Raw genomic sequence first — 7,132 nt, forward strand, 5'->3', positions numbered from 1 at the left:
AGGTATGGGTAGGAGCAGGACCTGGTAGCCAGGACATTCAGAAATGCTCCTGTAGCCTGGCCTGTTGATCCCATCCAAGGGAGTTTGAAGGCCTGGGTTCTGCCCAGGATTTGGGTTGGTACTAGAAGGTAGAGTTCTAGCTGACTTCGCCTGGAGGCTGATGGTGGTCAAGGATTTTGTTTTGGTGACATCTCCACTCTAAGCCAAGGTTTTAGGGGAAGCCACAGGTTTGGAGCAAGAGTCTTTGAAGCTTGGGGGTCGCAAGTAGAGGACAAGGTGAACTAGATAGAGGGCAGGGCGGCCTCCCTGTTTGAGATCTCCCTGAGCTGGAGCCTGCTTTTGCTAGAGTCAAAGAGGCTGGAGGTCAGGGTGATGGGGGAGCTGTAAAAGGTGAAGTGAGGAGGAGTGCTTGGGTACACACGGGATCCTGGATCTTTCCCTGCTTGCCTGGCTGCTTCCCACTCTCACCCTCCTCCTTCCAGGGCTGGAGGTTCTACCCACCCATTGGTCAAGACAGCTGACAGGTCTGACCTCTTAAGTGCCATATTTATTTTTCCTTAATTTCTTCTGGGAACCTTCATGTGGGGATGGAGGCAGGGAGAGGTCACAAACATTTACTCTGTGTGTGCTTGAGTCCAGGCTGGGTTTGCCCCATCCAGTGAGGACCAGGGATGAGAGAAAGGACTGCTCCCTCATTGTGGGGAAGGAAGTCCATGTCCCACAACCCCAGGGCTGCAGAAGACATGGAAAATACCCTTGAGAAGTCCTTGGCTGACAAATGCCTGTCAAGCCTGGAGGCAACTTCGTTTGCCCCTTACTGGTCGCCACCAGCATTTCATAGGGACAGATCAGCAAGGTGTGAGCTTCCATTCTCACTCCCCATGGGCTGAAGTCTGAGAAGTATAGTAAGCTCAGGGTGATCCTGCCATAGGCAGAGAGAGAAAATTAGACTTTCCATGGTGTAAGGAAGTATGAAAGGGTGTCCAGTCCAGTAGGGACTGGTTCTCTCTGGATAGGCAATGACTTTTCCATCTCTTCTTTCAATACCATCTTTCCCAACTTGGACATCACCTTACTGAGTTTCTCTCTCTGATGCTTCCTTGAGTGCCATTTCTTCTCTGGAGTCACCATCGCCCTCCTCTTCCTTCTCTTCATCTGCCTCCCTGTGAGATGCCTTTTTAAAACAAAACAAAACAAAACACTTTATTTATTTATTAATTTTTAAAATTTTATTTATTTATTTATTTTTGGCTGCATTGGGTCTTTGTTGCTGCACAGGCTTTCTCTAGTTGGGGTGAGCGGGCTCTACTCTTTGTTGCAGCGTGCGTGCTTCTCTTTGCGGTGGCTTCTCTTGTGGAGCACAGGATCTAGGCGTGTGGGCTTCAGTAGTTGTGGCATGTGGTCTCAGTAGTTGTGGCTTGCAGGCTCTAGAGTGCAGTCTCAGTAGTTATGGCACACAGGCTTAGTTGCTCCATGGCGTGTGGGATCTTCCCAGACCAGGGATCGAACCCATGTCCCCTGCATTGGCAGGCGGATTCTTAACCACTGCACCACTAGGGAAGTCCCTGAGATGCCTTTTGCTTCCTCCATTCTGTCTCCACAATGAAGAGTCATGGGAGGCAGACCAGTAGTCAGTTTCGATCTTGGCCATCTGGTTGGAGTCAGGAGGCTGGGATACAGGGAACTTGGGTGACTTAGTGATGGTTCCTCAATGAAAGCCTTGCTCTGAGGGCTGCCTCCCATGAACTCTCTCTGTTTGTAGATGAGTAACTTCTTGTAGATGTTGGAATCTGGGCAGGTGGTCTTGGGATGATGGAAATGGTAGAGGCTGGTTCTTGGGGCTAAAATCTGAGAGTTGGTTCCAGGAAACCACCTCTCTGCCCACACCTCCAGGGTGATGGAGATGGTAGGGGGGTGTAGATTTGAGTGACAGTGAGCTCCTGGCTTCTGGGCAGCTCCATGTGTTCCATGAGGGAAGGTAAAGTGGGGCTTGTAGATTGTGAGGTTAGGCCACCCCATATCCAAGATGGCCTTGTCCTGGGGGATTGCAGCCAAGTCCTTGTGCCCAGCATGTGATTGTCCATTGATTTGTGTGCTAGTTTGTGTGCTAGCTCTGTATTTCCAGCTGCCATTAAAATAAATGCACAAAATGTTTATTTGTGTACCATATAAAATAAGCCAGGTTATCCTCAGCAGTTTGAGAGAGATTAAAATTTCTGGAAATTACTTTTAAAGGACTATAATACCAGCCACGACTAGATAAGTTTAAAGCAACTGTTTTTGAATTGAATGTAAATTCCCATAAAATAGGCTGTCTGTGGGGTTTTGTAAACTAGGTGCCACATAGTAAGAACAATGAATGGTAAATTTGATTATATAACATTAACAGTATTATATAGGCAGTTTAGTCCCAAATAGATGGACACTTATGTATTTATAAATAAATTTAACATAATATATGATATTAATATAATTTTCTGAGTTAGCAAACATACACTACAATTAAAATTTTTAAAGGACGGTTATATAAACATGAATAGAAATAGATTTATAAGCAGTTTTCCCCACAATTCAGTTGACAGTCTTGAGCAATCCTTAGTGCTTATACTCCATTGGGTCAAGTCTGTGACTCAGCATCAGAATTTGACTGCTTAGATGAATCAATGATTTTATATTTTTTAAAGACTCCATCTTTTACCTTGATCTCTGAGATGACATTGTTTATTTTATTACCTCCCCTCCACAATTTCCAATTATTTGGATACTTTTATTTTAGTTGTGTCATAGTGGTAGCAGAGCAAAACAGTGGATCATGAAATCAAGAGAACAGCTGAAAGACCAGTACAAGCAGATTTAGGTCAAATTAGTGGTATTCAATAAGGTTAAACGTCGATGTATTTTCTAGGAAAGCTATAGTTAAAAACAAAAGCAAAACTTGGATAGCTGAATTGGCAAAGAGATACTTTGCAGACCATCAACTCAGTATTACATTACCTCCCAGTTGTTTACTTAAGGACAAACAGGGCTCCTTCAGTTTTTGCTTATGAAGACAAAGGGGAAACCTTCTGTTTTAAGTAGGGTGTGGCTTATAGAAGCATCTTATTAAAATGACATTCTCCCTGTGGGCATATATATTAAGAAACAGTTCACCCAGCCTAAAATCAATTACTCCTATGGCAAAGAAATTCTGAGTTAAGCATAATTCTCAGAGGTAGTTAGCATTCCACTGAACGTTACTGCTCCCATCCAAGAGAGGAGTTACCCAATTTAATCGACTCTCTGAGTGTTAAACCTCAGGTAGTAAACAACTTAGATTATAAACAGTGCAATTATTAAGTTTAATCGTTAAGACACTGTGTTTTAACTAGATAATTCACAGAATAATCAGTGGTTAGCCAGAGAGTTCTGATTGTTTAATACTTAGTTGAACTTTATTCAGAAGTAAACACAAAACAATTTTGAATATTAACCTATTTCCATGATTCTAGACCCTCCCCCCTCGTATGTTCTGCACATTGCAGTCAGTTTTCTTTCTCAAGGAAAAACTTAGGTCTCTCTCCTGCTTAAAATATTCATCTGTTCTTCTGTGTTCTCTTGATAGAATTCAAACATGTTTACATGGCTTAAAGCACCCTTGATCTGATCCCTCTTTACTTCTCTAGCCTCATCTTTTATCTCTGTACTGCTCAATCTACTTTCCCTTTCTTCCACTTTAATTCTATACTGTGGTCATTCTGGATTTCTTTAGTTCTTGAAACATGATATAATTTCCCACCACTGGGCATTAATATAGACTGTTGCCTCTGTTGGGAACTTTATTCTCTTCCTTTTTGCCTAAGTCGTTTTATCGTTTATGTTTCAATACGGATTCCAATTCCACTGGACATTTTCCCTTGACTCACTAAGACTGGGTTAGTATTCTTTCTGCATAGTCCCATAATGCTCTGTTTTATACCTATCATAGTTCTCTCCATGCTGAACTTGCTGGCTTATTTAATACTGTGTCTATTTTCCACACTGTTGTATTCCTAGAGGCTAGGTGCTGGGCAGGTAGTAGTTGCTCAAAAAATGTTTACTGAATTACTGCATAATTAAACTCTTAGTTGATGCAAAGGTGTTTCTCAATCTCTTAGTTAATACATAAATAATTCTCACACCTTAGAAATTTGATCCACTACCATCAGAAGCAATGGCTTACTTTGTAGTGGTTTTAATGGCAAATGGCAGATATAGGAAGATTTCCATTGCATGAGGTATGTGTTGGGGACTGTACTTAGTTTGAAAAGTCCCCAGGTAACTGTGTTATGTTCCCCTGCTGCAATATGACTTCTGGGTTAGAATCAGTAATTTAAGCATAGAAATTCTAGCTCTTCCTAAATCAGCTACAAGTTTTAATACAATTTGAAAGTCCTTAACACCAAGACATTGGGGAGGAAAAAAGAAGACCTCATAATTAAGATGTTACAAAAAAAAAGAAAAGAAAAAGAGTAGAAGAAGGAAATGGCTAACTAATTACTTGTGCCTCCATTTGCCCAACCTAGTTTTAATAGCATCATTTCTCACCTGGGAATTATTTTACTTACCATTAATGTGAGACCTGAGGGTACTACTGTTAATGGCTCCTTCAAGAACCTGTACTAGACCCCTGCTAAAATTTCTGTTTAATGGGTATATGGAGGTGTTTATTAGGTCCCAGTGTTCACCCAGATAGCATGAATTTTAAACTATAGGTGTAAATCTTACCAGTAAGCAGCTACAGCCTCTTTTTCTAGCTACAGTCCATTAAAAGATTTGGCCAATGTATTTATATTAAAAAAGAAATAAGTTATGGGTATTAGTAAGTTGTTTAGAAATAAAAGAAACCAAATTGTGGTTTTTGGACTCATCAGCTTTTAGGGATAATATAGAAGAGAGCTTCAGATTTCTCTTACATCAATCTTAATTCTGGACAGGATTTCCTAAAGTATTCAGGGAAGCACATGGGGAAAATGTTATTTTTGTTTTTGTTTGCATTGGAATTTGAATCCTTTTATTTTAATTTTTTATTGAAGTATAGTTTATTTACAATGTTGTGTTAATTTCTTCTGTACAGCAGAGTGACTCAGTTATACATATATATGTGTGTGTGTGTGTATATATATGCACACACACACATTCTTGTTTATTCTTTTCCATTATGGTTTATCCCAGGACACTGAATATAGTTTCCTGTGCTATACAGTAGCACCTTGTTGTCCATCCGTTCTATATGTAATAGTTTGCATCTACTAACCACAAACTCCCAATCCATCCCTCCCTCACCACCCCTCCCCCTTGGCAACTGCAAGTCTGTTCTCAATGTCTGTGAGTCTGTTTCTGCTTCATAGATAGGTTCATTTGTGTCATATTTTAGATTCCACATATAAGTGGTATCATAGGGTATTTGTCTTTCTCTTTCTGTCTTGCTTCACTTAGTATGATAATCTCTAGTTGCATCCATGTTGCTGCAAATGGCATTATTTTGTTCTTTCTTATGGCTGAGTAGTATGTACACATCTTCTTTATCTATTCATTTGTCAATGAACATTTAGGTTGTTTCCATGTCTTGGTCATTGTGAATAGTGCTGCCATGAACATAGGGGTGCATGTATATTTTTGAATTACGGTTTTGCCCAGATAATTGCTGGATCACCTGGTAATTCTATTTTTAGTTTTCTGAGGAATCTCCATACTGTTTTCCATAATGGCTGCACCAACTTACATTCCCACCAGTAGCATAAGAGGGTTCCCTTTTCTCCACACCCTCTCCAGCATTTGTTATTTGTAGACTTTTTAATGATGGCCATTCTGACTTGTGTAAGGTGGTACCTCACTGTAATTTTAATTTGCATTTCTCTAATAATTAGTGATGTTGAGCACCTTTTCATGTACCTATTGGTCATCCATATGTCTTCTTTGGAGAAATGTCTCTTTAGGTCCTCTGCACATTTTTTGATTGGGTTTTTTTGTTGTTGTTGTTGAGTTGTATGAGCTGTTTGTATACTTTGGAAATTAAACCCTTGTTGGTCACATCATACGCAAATATTTTCTCTTGTTCCATAGGTTGTCTTTTCATTTTGTTTATGGCTTCCTTTGCTATGCAAAAGCTTGTAAGTTTGATTAGGTCCCATTTGTTGATTTTTGTTTTTATTTCTGTTGCCTTGGGAGACTTACCTAAGAAAACATTGGTACGATTTATATTAGAGAATGTGTTGCCTATGTTCTCTTCTAGGAGTTTTATGGTGTCTTATAATTAATTCTTTAAGCCATTTTGAATTTACTTTTGTACATGGTGTGAGGGTGTGTTCTAACTTCATTGATTTACATGCAGCTGTCCAACTTTTCCAGCACCATTTGCTGAAGAGACTCTCTTTTTCCCATTTTATATTTCCTCCTTTGTCAAAGAATAATTGACCATAGGTATGTTGGTTTACTTCTGGGCTCTCTCTTCTGTCCCACTGATCCGTATATCTGTTTATGTGCCAATACCACACTGCTTTGATTACTGTAGCTTTGTAGTATTGTCTGAAGTCTGGAAGTGTTATGCATCCTGCTTTGTTCTTTTTCCTCAGAATTGCTTTGGCAATTCTGGGTCTTTTATGGTTCCATATAAATGTTAGTATTATTTGTTGTAGTTCTGTGAAAAATGTCATGGGTAATTTGATAGGGGTCACATTAAATCTGTATATTCCTTTGGGAAGTATGGCCATTTTAACAATATTAAGTCTTCCAATCCAAGAGTATGGGCTACCTTTCCATTTCTTTGAATCATCTTTAATTTCCTTTATTAACACATTATTGACTGGAGACATATTAGTATGTCTTTTGTTACCCAAACGTTATTGACTGGAGATGTTATCAATACGTTTATAGAGAGTGCTACAATTAACATCACTGTGCAAAGTTGTTAGAGCTTACAATTGATCAAGGGTTCATTATACAACTTATGATTGTCATTATCATTCGCATTCTGCTCCATTAGGTTTTTGTTCCAACCTTGTGTATGTTATAAACGAATAATTTTCAAAAATGACACATTGCAAAATTTTGAGTGAAGAAAAATTTTTTGGTGAATTTTATGCAGATACTTTATCTGATTACCTGAGCGACACAT

At 39.4% G+C, this 7,132-nt stretch overlaps 1 pseudogene; it reads right to left on the reverse strand.

Annotated features, from left to right (window-relative positions):
* Nucleotides 1-604: 604 nt before the first annotated feature.
* On the reverse strand, nt 605-2,084 carry LOC114892108 (annotated as a pseudogene).
* Nucleotides 2,085-7,132: the final 5,048 nt, after the last annotated feature.

This window comes from Monodon monoceros, unplaced genomic scaffold (assembly GCF_005190385.1).
Source record: "Monodon monoceros isolate NGI ecotype Baffin Bay Population unplaced genomic scaffold, NGI_Narwhal_1 Super_Scaffold_12, whole genome shotgun sequence".
Lineage (NCBI taxonomy): Eukaryota > Metazoa > Chordata > Mammalia > Artiodactyla > Monodontidae > Monodon > Monodon monoceros.